Source organism: Centrocercus urophasianus, unplaced genomic scaffold (genome assembly GCF_019232065.1).
Source record: "Centrocercus urophasianus isolate 14NV4802_14NV808 unplaced genomic scaffold, USGS_Curo_1.0 seq_132, whole genome shotgun sequence".
Classification (NCBI taxonomy): Eukaryota; Metazoa; Chordata; class Aves; order Galliformes; family Phasianidae; genus Centrocercus; species Centrocercus urophasianus.
The window spans coordinates 13265-30345 of NW_024884498.1; the positions used below are offsets into that span (position 1 = coordinate 13265).

Here is a 17081-nt window from a genome sequence, read left to right on the forward strand (position 1 = left end):
TTGGGTACGCGGTACAATTTCTGCTCTCTGAGTGACGCTCACATGCTGATGTGCTCCAGTGGCTGCAGAGTCAGCAAATAATGACAGAGAAGAATAAAAGCTGTAAGGAACCTCAGGCATGTTTAGGGAATCAGTAGTTGGGATAACCACCTTGGCAAGGGCTAAGTTTTAGATCTCTTCAGCATGCACAAGTCATTGCCCCTTTTAGAAGAAACATGCAAAGAAAAATCCCTCTTCATTTTTTCCTGCCCTAGAGGTGTGAATGTTCTCTGAAACAGTGCAACTGATGCTAAGTGGTCTTTGGAAGCTATGAAATCTCATATACACTCATAAATTAAATATAACAAGGAAATGTTTCTGAAAATTAGGCCAACCAGCACAGAAGGACTGCTGCTTTTCTCATAAGGTCTCTAGGCGCATACCCCAAGCATGGTCTACAAGTAAACCACCTTCTGGAGGATGGAAAGGCTTCCAAATATTTTCACTCCCAAATATGTCCAAGAATAACTTCAAGCAGTATTAAGCACAGGACAAAAATATGAGAAGAAATATAATATAAGCCCATCCTAAGAGTTTAGTAAACTTAGGATTTAATATCTAAGAAAGTAACGTTTGTGGCCTATCACAATTGACTTTATCCACAGATCCGGACTGTACTGTCACTTTTAATCAGGAATAGACAATTGAGTTTTTATAGCATTTTTGTTTCTGGAGGATGATCAATGCTACATAAATTTAGATGACTTTATTATTAGGTATTCCAATCTTACAAGTATTCTGGAAAGCACAGCATGATTTACACAGTCTTAATCAGAGGTTTACGCCAGAATTTGTAGCTATCTGGGAGTTTGAGAAGAAAGTTAACAATCTTAATGCTCAGTTGGAGTGTGAGGCATTTATCCAGCTAAAAAGCAAAAATTTCATCTAAGTTAAATTTAGTCTCCTTGAAAGTGCAGGTAGTATTACACAAAAATCAAAAGAATGGCTACCAATTAAACAAAAAAGAAGCAACTTAGAACAGTTGAACTTCGACACACATCCAAATTGATGGCCAACTCACAGCTTCATGATCTTATTGCCTATTAAATCTAAACTCTGTCTCAATTAGTAAATCGCAGTAAGGAAAAGCACTTATGATTGTGATTATTTTTAATTCAGCTTATCAGATAAGAATTTTCAACTGTAGCTATCTGAGAGTTTCTGCCAGAGAGAGACTGAGAGAAATGAAACAAAACCCAGATGCATTTACCACAAGCCTTTACAGATCTTCTAGAGAATTGTTACAGACTTTCACAAAAACAATGAGCTTTTCAGACAGCGTGTTGGTGAGACTCAGCATCCATTATGCATGGCAGCCAATTTGTGCCAAATAAGCAATGAGACTCGAGATAAGAAAAACAAAGGATTTCTTCCTGGATTTAATGATGTAGTTATCATCAAATCCAGCTATTAAGTGAATATAGAATTAGGGATGAATATGACTCTCCGGTTTGCGCTAAGTTATACCAGATTTTCTGTACTGCCATCTGGTGACAGCTGACTTCAAGTAAATATTCATGTGGCATTTCAAGATGAATGTGAGAAACATTTTTAGATAGTGCTATTGTTTTAAAAAACTGAAGAAAGAAAAAAATACAAAAAGGACAGATATCACTGCTTATACTTACACACGATTTCTGCCCTGAAGAAATAAAAAAGCAGCATTGCAGGGAATGTAGTAAACTTATTAAAACTTTGTTTAATTGCATACAAAGACCTATCTTAAAATATTCTTGTTGAAGTTGCTACAGCAGGTACTCTAAGGGAGGAAAATATCAGGGTCATGATTCTCAAAACTGCTACTAACACATTAACACCATACTAGATCTGCACTGCAAAGGCATGGACAGAATCCAACTCCCTTGATCAATATTCATTTGCCCTAATCCTTAAACTTTTGAACCACCTTTTCTCTTTGCTGTTTTCAAATTCATTCACCGAATACGTTGCAAGTCTGGCATGGCTTTAAACATTATCTCTTGTAGTATTCCTATATCCAGGTTAAGCTTTTACAGATGCAAAAACTAAAAAATTGGGGATCTGCAGTACGGAAGACACCTGGAGGTCCTTCTATGCAGTAAGCTTAGCACAGGCCAGCTGTACAGCTAGGCAAGAGAGAAAGCCATCATCAACGTGGACATCACTCACTCAAGCACAGTGGGAAGGGGCTACTCAGCTTTATTACACACTTTGTAAAGAACAACTAGAGTAATATTTTATCCAGTTTGGAATACCTAATACAAGAAATGTTGTCAGACCAGAGAGGGTCAAGCAGAAGGTCACAAAAAGGGTCTCCATCTCTCTCAAATATTAATTCCTGGTAACCCGCTGCTAGGATACTGAGTGCATCAATATATCTTCTAATAGAGTCTTAGAATCGTAGACTGGAAAAGATCTCCAAGATCATTTAGTCCACTGTCCACCTACCATCAGTATTTCCCCACTAAACCACGCCTCTTTAGTACATCTAAACATTTCTTGAACACCTCCAGGAACTGTAACTCAAGCACCTCCCTGGGCAGCCCATTCCAGTACATAGCCACTCTTTTGGAGAAGAAATTTTTGCTCACATCCTGGCTGGGTCTATCTCATGTGATCTCACACAAGGTGAGATCTGTTCCATAACCTTCCCTGACTCTGAGGTCAGGCTGGCAGGCCTGTAGTTCCCCAGATCCTCCTTACAACCCTTCTTACAGGTGACAGTCACATTGGCTAGCCTCCAATCCTCTTGGACCTCTCTGGTTGCTGACAGATGGTGGAAAGCTGAGCTTTAACCTTTCTAATTTTCTTCCTGCATATCCTAACAACTTCTTTGTACTCTCTCTGCCTTGCTTATCTCTTGTTTCACATGAGGCAGATTTTCTTTTTGTCTTTGGCCCTCAGAAAAAGGTCTCCGTTCATCTATTCCTGTGTTCTTCCCCACTGGCTCCGTGGTTCCATGGGATCCTCACCCACATGATGGAGCACCACCCTCCTGCTGGTCATAGAGGTTCCAATTAAGCTTAGTCCAAGACTTTTGATTCAGTGTTGCACATCTGCCCATACATTTCACAGATGCTGACCTGCTGGCTAACCTCTTGGCTTGATCTTGGACCTGCCTGATCCTCACTGATTTATGAAGTGTCCAGGGCTTAGGGCTCCCATTCTAATTTCAGCAGCCCCCACGTACTCTTCTCCTTCCTTAGTGGGGATGGTGGGCTGGCCATCGAGGTCTCCAGAATTCTCCTTGACTCCATGACTCCTGGGAAGACACTGGCCCTTAGAAAGCAGCTAGCTCTCTCTGTGACCTGGCACCTCTCTTCTTAACTACATTTTGAGGAGGCCAGATGTCCACATTTACAAAAAATACTCAAATTTAGGTGTCTAAATTGGCACTATGGGGATAAAATACCTAAACTTGTCACACGGTGACAAATAACTGTGGAGTTGGCACAGTGAGGGTTCAAAATAGTTAGGCTTCCATGTCTTACTTGAACTGAGACAGAATAATAACATCAGAGGTTGATATTTACAAATGGATAATCTATAGAAAAGGTGCCACTGGAAACACCAGATTATGTATTTTATTTGAAAATCCATTTTAAAGTCTTATGTGATAATTAAGCTCACCACAGTGCAAGAAGGCCAGACTTCCCACAAGCTGTTTTCAAGGCTGGGCATGTTGTTCCATTTATAATATAATATAATATAACATATAAAAAGAGATTCAGATAAATATGTAAAATATGTCTTTCCACATGCTAGCTTAATTATCTAAAAGGATCATAACTGTATTTTCTGTCTTTGAAAAAGCTTATTTTTTTAGCTAGACACTAACACTGTTCCAGACATTTAATACAAAACATCCAAGCTATTTCTGTAATTTCATATTTAGCAGCATGTGAGGAATGCTGATAAGCTACAGACATTTTATTCTATGGACTTACATTAGCAATCTTAGTGCAGGTTCTACTAAAATAGTATCAATATAATTGTAGAATACCTATCAGAGCAGGAAGAAAGCCTGTGTATTACAGTCAATACTACCATCACACACTGCACAGATAAAACGAAGATAACGTTAATAATTATGACACAAAGCAAACAATTATCTTTTACATCAGACAAAGGATGAAATGTAAGTAAATGAAATTGACTGCACAAACAGGCGTCCCTGGAGACACACAAGGTGAGGCTGGGCCAAGCCCTGGGCTACCTGATCTAGCTGTGGATGTCCTGTTCATTACTGGGGAGTTGGACTAGACAATGCTAAAGGCCCCTTCCAACTCTAAGTATTCTATAATTCTGTGATTCTATGACCTCTCCTCCTCATCAGCCTTTGAAGATGTCAGGTTACTCAACTCACCATGTTGCTTTCGGTACCAGTTTATACACTTCTCATCCTAAATGCTTCTCCTTAGAAAAGACACATAAGAGGAATTTTATCTTACAGACTCCCCCTTCTGTGTCCTATCTGCCTTCTTGCTGATTTTCAAGGTAATCAAGATGTTGACATTTATCTTTTCCTGAAGAATTATCTTCAGCTGCTACTTTCATTTTAGAAAGACTAGTACCCTTCACCACAGCAGGTATAATCATAAACTATTCGGATGGATTAAATCATCATACATCAAAAGAAAAATGATGTTTTAAAGCAAAGGCTCAACATATAGTTCATGGATCAATATCTTCTATCTTAACGATTATTTTGTTTATATTTATGCTTATCAGTTTTGTTCAGAAGGTAATTCCAGCCATAGCTGTGTCAGTTTGACCTAGGGCAGTGGAATATATTGCAGCACATATGCAGTGTGAGAAAGAGATAGGATTACCTGAAAGGGGAGTTCTACTTCAATGTGCTTTCTTTCTTAACACAACTATTTCATCCATTTATAAAGCTATACGTGCAATGAAGCTTTTAACATAGTTAAGCATATGTGAAACTACACTTTGTCTCCTCCTCAGAGAAGACATGGCAGTGACCAAATATAAAAATTTATGTATGTAGAATCTATTTAGAAGAATAGCAGACTCTTTTTTTCAAGCTGGGTCATTTCCTCTGTCTGCTTCACAGAACTGTTGCATAAACTTCTGAATGTTTGTGGGCAGAAGTGGTGGAACGGCACAATAAGGATTAAAGAGAAGAACATCTGGTGGTGGAAGTTTTGGTAGAAGGTGCAAGACTGATCTAAGTTATTCTACCTGCAGACTTCACATCATGAATCTACAGTCTGAGAGATAAGACTGACGGAAAACTCACAGTGCTTTTATTTTGTATTGACCAGGTGGCTGTTGGACAGTGTGAATAATAAATATCCACGTCTTTCTCTGGTCCACATAACTAGGAAGCACAATAAAAATCCCATGACTTTCCAGGAGAGACATTTAGCTGAGACATTATCATTACTCTTCATGTTTAAGAGTAATGAACAGCTTTTAAGTCAGGGAAAGAAGGGGAATTTGAAATAATTCTTCAGAGCAGATCACACTTGTTTTTTTTTGGTTTTTTTTTTTCCAGGATGAGAATATTACAGATTAGCTTGCTCCATGGAACTAAAGAAGGGAAAACAAAACCAGAAAACAGCGCATCAGTCCACGATGCCACCTGATGAACACAATAAACTGGGGCTTCCCTATTAAAAATAGGGGTCCAGCGTCTGTAATGACTTGACATAAGATTTGTAAGCAACTTTTTAATTGGTATAAGTGCACAGAAATGTATCCATGGAGCTTCTGATCCTCCCCCATCACTAACCCGTGCAGTGCATCATTTACACCCCAGATTCAGTCTACAGCTCTGTTCTGGGAATCGAGCAACATATCTGTGACTACCTTTTAGTTTGCAGCATATGACTCTAATTAATGATAAGGTCCATAAATTTGTCAGGCATTTAAACAGCTTTAGGAAATTGAAGATTTGAATGCTTGTCCTTAGCCACAGATTACACCTGGCTCTCCATCACATGTTTGTTTCCTATTCAAGCATTAGCAAGAATCACTAGCTCTTTATAAGAGTGAATCATGCCTTCAGTTTCGTCAAATGATTGGTAATCTTCCCCTTCTGACTGCTCAGTTTTTCTTGTTGTCTTTGAAATTAAACAGAACATGCTTGCATCTATTTTTTTCTGGTGCAAGTAAGCTGAAGGTCTGAATTCTCTCAAAGATGTTTTGTTGCAGAGTCCATCTTGCACACAACTATTACATCTAATAAACTGCGTGTGTCTGTATGCCCATATGTACGTATGCCTGCCTGTATATGGCAAGGTATCTCACATATAGATGACAAATGTTTTCTTCTGCAAACCAAATCCCACTGTCTTCTATTTAGCCACGATGCTCAAGGGAGGCAATTATTCAAGGTAATCTGTAGATGCACAGAAAAGCAATAAATAGTAGTTACTAGGGTTTAAAACTGGGAAAACCCTGTCAGGTTGCTCTGAGGAAATCTCCAGGCACATTAAACACAAAATGCGTGGTTTTAAATAACACAGCACAGGCTTGAAAAGGGTCTGAAGGCAGCACTATTCAGATCATGGTGTTGTCATAGCAACAGACATTGAAATTCAAAATATGAAGCACAAAATGGGGGTAGGAGAAAAAGAAGGGTAGAGAACAGAAAAATATCAAGTAGTCATGAAAATCTTTAAAAAGAATATGAAAATCAGACACGCATGACCAGTGATAGAAATAATCCAAATATACTTATTCTGCATATTACTGCTTGCATTTCTTTACCTTTTCCATACAACAATTTGAAGATGTTATATATAAATATTGATAATCTATGCCTTCTAACAACCCTCAAGGAAAGTATTAAAGTTACTATTTATAGATAGAAATACTGAGGCAGAGAGAGAGGTTTGTCCAAGTAAAATGCCTATGGCAGGGGTGAAAAGAAGATGTTCATCTATTTGCTCTGCTCTGCACTCACACGGTCTTCATTTTATTGCTTTAACATGCCTAGGTTTTATGATGTTATTCTCTAGTTATAAAATAGAGAGTAAATTTCATGCATTTTCATAATAATGGTAGTAACAGTACTCTATATTTAACACAAAAGCTCCAGTCCCTTTCCACAGTGTGTGCAGTTATTAAAATCCATCTATAATATTTTGTTATTATAATAATAATAAAAATAAATACATAGGGAATAAGTAAAATGGTAAACTTCCTTTTTTTTTTTTTTTCCTCCCCCCCCCCAGATGTAGAATAATGCAGAAAAAGATACTCATTCATGCCTAACTCATGAAGGAGCCATGGCAAATGTAACCTAACAGGAAAGAATTAATGTGCTGTTTTTGGGGATTAAGGAATCGTGTTGGTCAAAAACTTGAGATTACCAGAGATTTTTTCTTTCTATTTTTATCCCTCACTGACATCTCTTCACAATATTTTATTCTACGTCTATAAATACTTATCTGTATTACTAACTCGTGTATAATAGAATTCTGAAGTATATCCATGAGATTTTTTGATGTTGAATTTTGCAGTGATTTCCACATTAATTTAGCATCTTCAAGGAGTGATAATGAGGAACTTTCCCTCTCTCTCTATTTCCTACATCTTTATATCCCTTCCAGGCATGTAATGTAATTTGAAGTTGCTGTCATTCTTGAAGTAATATAACACTACAGTATCTGTCTCCTAAGACTAACTTTAAGGTTTTTTTAATATCAGTATCAGCAATATAAACCAGACAACTTTCAGGAAGTTTAGGCAACAAGCGATAAACAAAGAAAGTAGATAAAGGTAGAGAGGAAGCTTTCAAAATTATGGAAATGTGCTGACTGAACTGGGCTGGCAACGTACCAGAAGACTGCAGAAAACAAACAGACAAAAATACACAAAGAAAACAACTACTGAAACCTAGAGCTTGACTGAGTAGAACAAAACTTCTACTAATTAGGAACAAACTCCCTGGGATTTCTAGGGTCGTAACTCTAGAAGGACCAGATCTATTCTATTGTCACAATGACTGAAAATCATCTGGTAATTAGGAAGCTAGCAGAAAATAAAGCATGAGTGCACAGAGGATGAATAATGTGAAAGGTGAAGACAGAACCAAGGTACTACACCAAGTTCTTCGTGTTATTTTCCTTGACAAGTACTATTGCTCCAGCTAGTTTGACCAGGAAGAACTCTGTGTGGTAGGTGTTGAGGTGTTGTTCCACAGACCGCAGCATTTGTCCGGAAACTCACTGAGCTCCTCTAGTGCTTTCTGCATTTTGCAGCCAGGTCTGAAGCCATGCTTCTGTGCTGTCATTGTCCTTACTAGCAGATTCAAGGTAGTAACATTGACCAGATTTACTTCAGCATAAAACTATGGATTTAACTTGAGTAGGAGCAAAGTGGGGAGGCTAGAAGACAGTATATTTGGGAATTTTGAGAGAATGGGCTGAAGCGAAAGCTTTCATTTCCCTGATCCTCGTTTTCTCCCTTGGATACTTGCAGAACTTGGCTCCTCTGTTTCCTGAGAGGGGCAGAAGAGATGATGCAGATGATGCATTGTGCTGAGTGGAGAAGAAGTCTGTGAAAACAGAGGACTGTATCTTCAGTCTGGTAGGAATAAAGTTGTCAATTCTGGCTAAAAACTGCAGTACTAATGTCCTTCTAATGCTTTCCACATTCAATTCTTGGTGGCAATTTCTAAATAAAATGAACAATTTGAATTTCAAACAAGCTTGCATATGTCTGTACTACACTGCACTGACTATAGTACAGGCCTACATTTCTTTTATATTTCTTTAATAAACGTATGAAAGGTTTGGTAATATAAACTTACCACAAGGAACTAATAATCCTTTCTTCCACAAAAAGCTGAGACAGTCCTTCAGTAATTCTAATTTTAAAAAATTCTAAGCAGAACAGTAAAGGAAGAGCTTTTTTCTTGTTGTTGGTTATTTATTTATTTATTTATTTACCCTAACACCCATGTGTACCAGTTTTCATCTGGTTCTAGGCTATCCAGGAGAGTTAACTTACCAAACAACAGACATAAGCATAAGAGGTCTTCTTCGGCCCTCTAAGAAGCTTGTCTGAAGCTGTCTGCCAAGTACAATACGACACAGCTGAAATCAGACTGAGTAAGGCTGTTCATACCTGCACTTTTCATAAAATCATTGATTATTTGAATGAAATTTGAGTATTATCATATAATTATTATTTTTTTTCAATCCAAAATATTACATGGTTGTAAAGTACCTGCAGGTAAAACACATCTTAAACCACCGTGTTTTTTATACACGCTGGCCTAAAAACAAATTCTAGCTCAGGAAGCCTTGGTTTGGAATATGGTTGCTCTGCCCATGTCCTGTTTTCCAGGTCAGTGATGTCAAAACAAACAAGATTGAAAACTTCACTGTTCATAAAGTTTTCCCAAATCTCTTGACTTAGTGTCACAGTAACACCACAGCACATAACTCTGTTTTGTTTTCTCTTGGTGTTGCCGGCTGCCTGGTCAGGTATCTCCTCACAATTTGCCATATTCTCATTGCATTCTTACCTACGATTTACTGTTCAAAAAACCACCGTCTAAAGGCTTGAAACCCACTGTACTTGCAGCTCAGTGTTGTAATTGTGCAAACATTCTGCTCCAGCTACTAACTCCTGAACCTAGCCACCTACCTCACTCTCAGCTGGGTTTTCTATGTGGCAATACAGGCATTATGAATGTGCAATGCTCCCAAGAAGACATACGCTTATTTTCAGAGATTGCTCTTAACTGCCAGAATTGATTATGAAGGTTAAAAGTAGCATTAAAACACGCTTAGTAAAAACCCAACCCAACAATAACCTGTGGAGCACTATTTTTCAGCGTTGTTGTATGATTTATCTCTTTATTTACACTACTTATCTTAGCAGGCACTTCTCAAAGATGCCTTGCTCCCTAGGACATTCAAGACCGTTTCCACTGAACCTCACCCGCTACCGGGGCAAGCCAGCTCAGGCCAAGGCCGCACCCGGAGCACAGCCCCGCTGTGTCTGGCGAGAAACCCACCCACCGCCCTACCACCCTCTACGCCGCTCTAGCCCCGCCCCTCCCCGCCTTCCGCCAATCGAGTCGCCCTGTGAGCCAAGGGGCGGCAGCTGTGGCGCGTGTTCCCTCGCTGATTGGCCGGTAGCCACTGAGCGTCAGCCGGGGGCGGAGAACGCCAGGAGTGGCTGAGAAGAAGAAGACAGCCGAGAGCTGATTCGCCGCCGTCTGTCACGTGTTACTAGAGGGGCTGTGACACCCGCTGTGGCGGAGGGGCTCGGCTTGTCAGGTAGGTGGGTGCCCGCGCCCCGCCACCGGCGCCGGGCCCTCGGGGGGGCTGCTGCCCTCCTCACATCCGGTCTGGCCTGGCTGTGCCTCGGGGCGGGGGGACGGGAAACGGGTAGGCCAGGCCCAGTCCGGCCAGGCGCGGGGCTTCACCTGCGGGCGAGGCGGGGCGGACGCCACTTGCGCTTCCCTCCGAAGGGGCAGTGGCGGTATCCAGCCGCCTCCCACGGCCCGGCGCGGGGCGGCGGCTCCGGTTCCAACCCGCACGGCAGCGGCGGCGGCTCCGCCCCGTGAGGCAGGAGGCGCGGCGGGCGCCATCCCCGCCCCCGCCCTAGGGGCTGCTGCCGAGGCCGGGGGTCCGAGCTCGGCTGAGCGGACAGGAAGAGGACAGCGCCCGGCGGCGGCACTGTCGCTAGCCGAGGGTCAGCGGCTGCCGCTCGGCCATGTGCCCCCCTCACGAACACCGCAGTACGTCCCGCCGCTCCTTGTTTCCCTTCGGCAGTGCCTTGAGGGTTGGAGACTTCTGTACTCCTTGCAGGTTCGGTTTCGAGAGCGCGGCAGGCGCTTCTTGAGGCCGCAGTGTGTGTGTGATGTTCTCAGAATCCGGTCCGGGCAGATGCGGCATGTCAGATCCTGGGCTTGGCGTCTTGGGGGGCATGACAGGCTTACGTGTTTGGTGCATGAAGATGAAGCACACAGGATGGCATTACCTGTTCTTTTCCGTGCAGGAATGCTTCTTTTCCGGTGAACGTAGTCACCAGTGTGGACATCTGGGTTTGTTGCTCTTTTCAACAACCTGTTTTCTGTTCTCCTAACAGGAGAAAAAGGAAGTGGAACCTCCCAGTGATGTGGCATAACTTTCCCACGCTCTTTAACAAACTTCCTCAGAATAACTGATGCTCTGCCTTATCTTGTTTTCAGCATCTTTGAACTAGTTGCAATACGGGCCACATCTGAAACTTGATTTTCAAGATCAAAAGAACTTAATGGGTATTATTATAAGTGTACTGACAAGGTCACACATGGTAAAGGTGTGTTTTCCTACAGAGATCACTGATGTGGTGAGCTGTGTGTGCGAGTCCTTGGAAGGTGCCAGGAGGTGGGAAGTTCATACTTCCCTTGCTGTCTGTCTGCAGTCGAAACAAATTGCTACTGATATACACGTATTATAGGATGAGTTATGGTACCTGTTTCCTCCTTTAACTAGTTCAATTTTGATCTATTATGTCACACTGTCAGTGGTGCTGCAACCATGGATGTCCAATTGTTCAGTGTTATCCCCAGAGGAGCTGAGCTTTGGGGGTACTTCTTAGAAGGGAAAGATATAAGAAATAAGGAGAATAAGGGAAAGGAAATAAGGAGAATAAGGGAGAGATATATAAGAAGCCTGTGCAAGGTTCCTTTCTGGCTGACCAAAAGCTTATAAGGCCTTACATTGCATCAGGAGAGATTCAGATTGGATATTAGAAAAATCTCTCAGAAATGAGCAGTAGTGCAATTGGATCAGGCTGCCCAGGGTGGTGGTGGAGTGGCTGTCTCTGGGGGTGTTCAGGAAACAGATGCGTGTGACACTGAAGGGCATGAGTTGACAGTTGGACTAGATAGTCATACAGGTGTTTTCTCACCTTAATGATTCTATGATTTTATCATTTAATTATCACCAAGATCCTCAGTATCATAGAATGATTTGGATTGGAAGGGACCTCAAGGATCGTCTAATTTCAAGCTCTGTGATGCAGGCAGTATTGATACCCTCTCAATCAGGTGCTATCCAACCTGACCTTGAACAGCTCCAGGGATGGGACATTCACAGCTTCTCAGGGCAGCCTGAGCCTCCTTGCTTTCCCACGAGTGTAACTTCATTCATTACTGAATCTCTCAGGAGCATTCTCCTTCAGTTGGTGTTCAGACTGCTGTGTTAAGCGCATCTGAAATCTCTCTGTCATTTGACTGTGAGCACAGGCTGGGGTAGGGGATGCAAGGATTCTAAGGTAGAGTGATGTGAAAGAAAAGTGGACCTTCCTTCAGAGGGGGACAAGTTAACATGTGCTTCACTGTAAGGAGGAGACTGAACACAGGGAAGCAAGAGCATGTGACTGTGTGCTGCACTGTCAGCAGGAACTACAAATTTTATTTCTCTTGCTGAAGGTATTCTGTGCCTGGGTTAGTGCTTCACAAAGCATGCAGGAGGGTTTGCTGACAACAGGCAGGCTGGTTCTAGGCTCCAGCCCCAGGCAGGCTTCCCGTGGCCTGTAATGTGCTTGTGCACAGACCCCACTTCCTGCCTGCTGCAAGGGGAGGTGGGCCGTCCTGTTGGCCCATGGGCTGGCAGCTGGCCGGCGCTATGCCTTACAAGGAGGTGGGTGAACTGCATGAGGTCACCGCTTCGCAGGGAGGAGGATTTTCTTCAGTGTGTGGGAAGTGGGTCTGGAAGAGGAAGGGGGAGTCTTTGGCTGAGAGGAGGGAGGAGGAGCGGCAAGAGGAGAGCTGAAATTCACTTCTGCAGAAACTAAAGTGTGTATGCCCTCTTATCTGGAGATAAAGGAGGCTGCCCTGTAGTACCGCTGAGTTACATTTTTCATGTATTTGCCTTATAAACGTAGATTTAGAAAACTTGAGCAGAGAGGATTGTTATACTGGAGAGGGAGGCTTGGAATGGTTGAGTATTTGGCATTTAATTAGGGAGTAAAAGCATTTAAAGTACTATGTGTGTAAATATGCATTAGGTGACCACAGTGCCTTAGAGAAGATTTCTTTTGAGAATTATTAATAACAAATTATTGGAATCCATGACTTTGTTTTTGGATTTTAAGAAAGGATGGTTACCTTTATTTTTAAGAGACACATGCGTGGTGGTGTACAGTGTGCAGTGCAAGGCAAGTCTTGTAAGTGCTTAATATGCAGCGTGTATCTGTAATTGCTTGTTTTTTCTTTAAGGACAACTTCTTGTGACAAGGAGTTTGGATTGCCATCATCTCATATCATGAAATCACATTTCAGGGTACGACTGTAATTTTTTTTAATTATTTTAACAAGTTCAAGTGCAGAATTAGGTTTGTTTCAAGTGTCGTGAATCTGAAGCAGTTTAGATTTTCTCAATGCTGGGTATTTCTGTGATGATAAGTTCCTGGTAAGTTTCTGCTCAGTGTGGTTATTAATCTGAGTGATTGAATTGTACTTCATCTTCTACTTTAATTTTCAGATCACTGTTTCATCTACAGTTGCCAGTTTCCTTTACATTACTGCCATTCTGCACTACATGAAAGTGCCAGATGGTTTAACTTCACTTTCCAACTTACTTTCCCACATCTGAGCTTGTTACTAACTGGCTCACTGCGCACCTATAGTTGACACAGCCGAGCACAGAGACAGCTCCTCGTGTTCATTGCTGTTCTGTGGCTTGGTGACTGTTCTCTTGCCAGGGGTACCAGTTTGTCAGGGCTCCTCACCTCCAAAATGTATTAATCAGCTTGAAAGGATGTAGTTCTGGTTGCTTAGTCATGTCTGTGTTGTGAGCTTGCTTCTTGAGCAGCAGAGATATTTTGTTAGGCTTTCTGATGTCATTGCGCTTTTCTGCTGAGGGCAGAGGTACAACTTGGACCAGAACTTGCACTTAGTTTCTTGTTTGGCTGAATGTGGTGTAATAGCAGTGCTTGTGTGCTTTGAGACATTCCTGTCACATAGTTCTGTACTGACACTCTCACATGAAGCTTTCTACCGTTACAGGAAAAATGTCATTTAGGATATGCTTTACAATACTGCTTCCATGATAATGTAATCCATTTGGAACTACAGTCTCATTAGGCACCAATAATGAAAATAAGTAATGAATAACTACTTAATTGTTTTTATTGTTGGGCATTTTTCTACATGGTGTTCAGATTTTGTTTTGAAGACCATCCTTTCACAAGGTCTTTTGTAATTTTCATCATAAAGTCGCAGTGCCTCCAGCCTTTATTTCATATTATGTTTTTGGAAGCTATTTATTTTGACGAAGCTGAGGCATGAAGAAATTAATACTTAGTGTTAGAATAAATTACCGTAATTAAGGCCTAATGAAAAATCAATTATCTCTTAAATAGAGGCAACCCGTGAAAAGTTTGTGAATTGTTTACTGTTATGCGAGAGCTCTTCAACAGAAGAAGAAATGGAATCCAGAGTAATATTAATGTGTGTTAATCACAAATTATTTGTTCCTTGAAACTGCTCATTTAGAAACTGAGAGACACAAAATTACAGCAGTGAGCATGATGGCATTGTGGAGATGAGCCCCTCTGACAGAACACTGAATCATCCCCAGAGCTCTCCATCCTCTAATAAATGAGTCGGGCATTTATTGGGGTTTGTAATTACATGATCACATAATACATGTTCCAAGGAGGGTGGCATTTAGAGTTTCATCCTCAATTTGTGAATCTTTTAATTTCACAACTTGATTTGTCAGCTCTGCTACTTTTCTTCAGCTCTGTTTATGCATGACTTTTTGCTTTAGAAAGACTGGAAAATCTGATTCCATACTTTTACAGTGTATTGAAATTCACATTGTTATCATATTTACATGGTTTGCAGTTTGTACTGCAATAGTAAGTTGTTTTTTCTCTGAGCAAAACAGACTGGACTGGAGGACTATGAATATTGTTTTCTGAGTATTTAATAAAGGCAGGAGTAAGTTTATTGAATATTTGGTGTTTAATGCTCAGACAAGTAACGTGTCAGTAATATTTCAGCTAGTGTTGAGGAAATGACTTTAACTTTGGTGACCGTATGAAGAATTAAGAATACAGTCTTTGTATAAATCTGCTTAGTTTTTGAATACTTAAAGCCTCTCTTACTTGTTATGCAATTTTATGCAGGTTTTTTTTTCTTTTTTTTTTATAATGAAGTTAGTGTAGTATATTGCCACCAGATCTGTTATGATACAGTCTTTGAATATATATATTTTTTCTTTTATTTTTTCCCCTTTAGGGAATATCTGACTCCAAAGCAGTGGTTTCTGCTTGGAAATGTTCATTAATGTAAGACAGTGTCCTCATGAAACTTGTTCCAGAGAAGGGGTGCATTTTAAATAAGGTGATTAAACTTAAAAAATGTGAAAGCATGGACAATTCTATGAAACACTGAGTAAAGGTATTTAAAAAAAATAAAATTGTCCTATTCCTTCAGCAAACTGTTATGACAAGTGCTTTTGTAGACAATTTCAGTGAAAATCATTCAGCTTTGGAGTGCCATTCCACTAACAAAAAGCTAAAAAGCATGAAAGCGGAACACACACCTGCTTTTTGTTGGTGTGAGTTTGTCATATGTTAAAACACACACGCGCACACACACACAAGAAAAAAAAAAAAAGAAAAAATCCTAAAGCACTATGAGTGGTGTGCTTTCTCTGAAGGAGAGAAGGAGAGTTGCCTTTCCATCATTTCTGTGGTATATGTTTGTTCACCAGTTCAATTAAAAAGATGTGGTAACTCAGCAGATGAAAGGAAATGCTTAATTTGCTAATGCACAAAAATGTTAGCAGTTGAAAGTTGGAGAAAAATGGGTTTGATGGATAGACAACTCCCTGGATAAAGGATTGGCTGGATGGTTGTACTCAGAGAGTTCTGATCAGTTGTGCAGTGCCCAAGAGGAGACCAGTGACAAGTGGATTTTCTCAGGGATCGCTGTTGGGTCTGGTGTTACTTAACATCTTTGTAGGCAATGTGGACAGTGGGATTGAGTGCACTCTCAACAGGTTTGCAGACAACACCAGGCTGAGTGGTGCAGTTGACTCTAGAGGAATGGGATGCTATCCAGAGGGACCTGGACAGGTTTGAGAGGTGGGCCTGTGCCAACCTCATGAAGTTCAACAAGGCAAAGTGCAAGGTCTGGCATTTGGGTTGCGGCAATCCCAAGAACAGATACAAGTTGGGTGGAGAATGGCTTGAGAGAAGCCCAAAGGAGAAGATTTGGGATAGTCAGTTAATGAAATTCAACGTGAGCCTGCAGTGTGCAATTGCAGCCCAGAAAGTCAGCCATTTTCTGGGTTGCATCAAGAGAAGAGTGAAGAGTAGGTTGAGGGAGGTGATTCTGCCCCTTTCCTCTGCTGTTGTAAGACCCCAACCTGGAATACTGCATCCAGTTCTGGAGCCCCCAACACAAGAAGGATATGGAGCAAATGGAGCAGGTTCAGAGGAGGACAGAGATGATCAAAGTCTGGAGTACCTCCCCTACAAGGACAGGCTGTGAGCTGGGGCTCTTCTGCCTGAAAAAGGCTCCAAGAAGACCTTAAAGCAGCTTTCCAGTACGTGAAGGGGGCATCCCTGCCTATAGCAGGGGGATTGGAACTAGAAGATTTTAAGGATCCCTTCCAATCTAAGCCATTCTATGATTCTATGAAATGTGCAATTGAGAAACTGTAGAGAATTATAAGGTGTGTAAGAAAGTTTCAGGAAGGCCTTTCGGTGACCATTTCTGCCTCTTGCATTAGGTGAATGTTGAAACTGGAGTGGCAAATTTCTCATCAGTAAATGTGTAAAGTAAATCTGATTAAGAAGCTTATTTGACATCTGAAAATATGTAATGTGTTCAAAAAATTTTTTTTTTTTATTTTTTTTTTTTTTTATTTTTTTTTTTTTAATTGGAGAGGAGAATTACGTGCTTAACTCTGGTCAGAAATCTTGGTTTCATTCAGTCCTTGTCTTCCTCTACAGGTTAAAAATAAGAACCTCATCAGTCTATCTGGATTGTGTCTGCAGTGTGGTCCATAAAGACATTACAGATTTAGATATGGAAACAGATGGTTGTTACCAGTTATTGCAGCAGGATG

The 17081-nt window shown here is 41.0% G+C and overlaps 1 long non-coding RNA gene across 1 annotated transcript; it reads left to right on the top strand.

Annotated features, from left to right (window-relative positions):
* The first annotated feature begins 10099 nt into the window (after nt 1-10099).
* LOC122157362 lies at nt 10100-16001 on the top strand. Its single transcript, XR_006167892.1, has 3 exons — nt 10100-10280; nt 13214-13277; nt 15242-16001. It is a non-coding gene; the product is annotated as an uncharacterized LOC122157362 (long non-coding RNA).
* Nucleotides 16002-17081: the final 1080 nt, after the last annotated feature.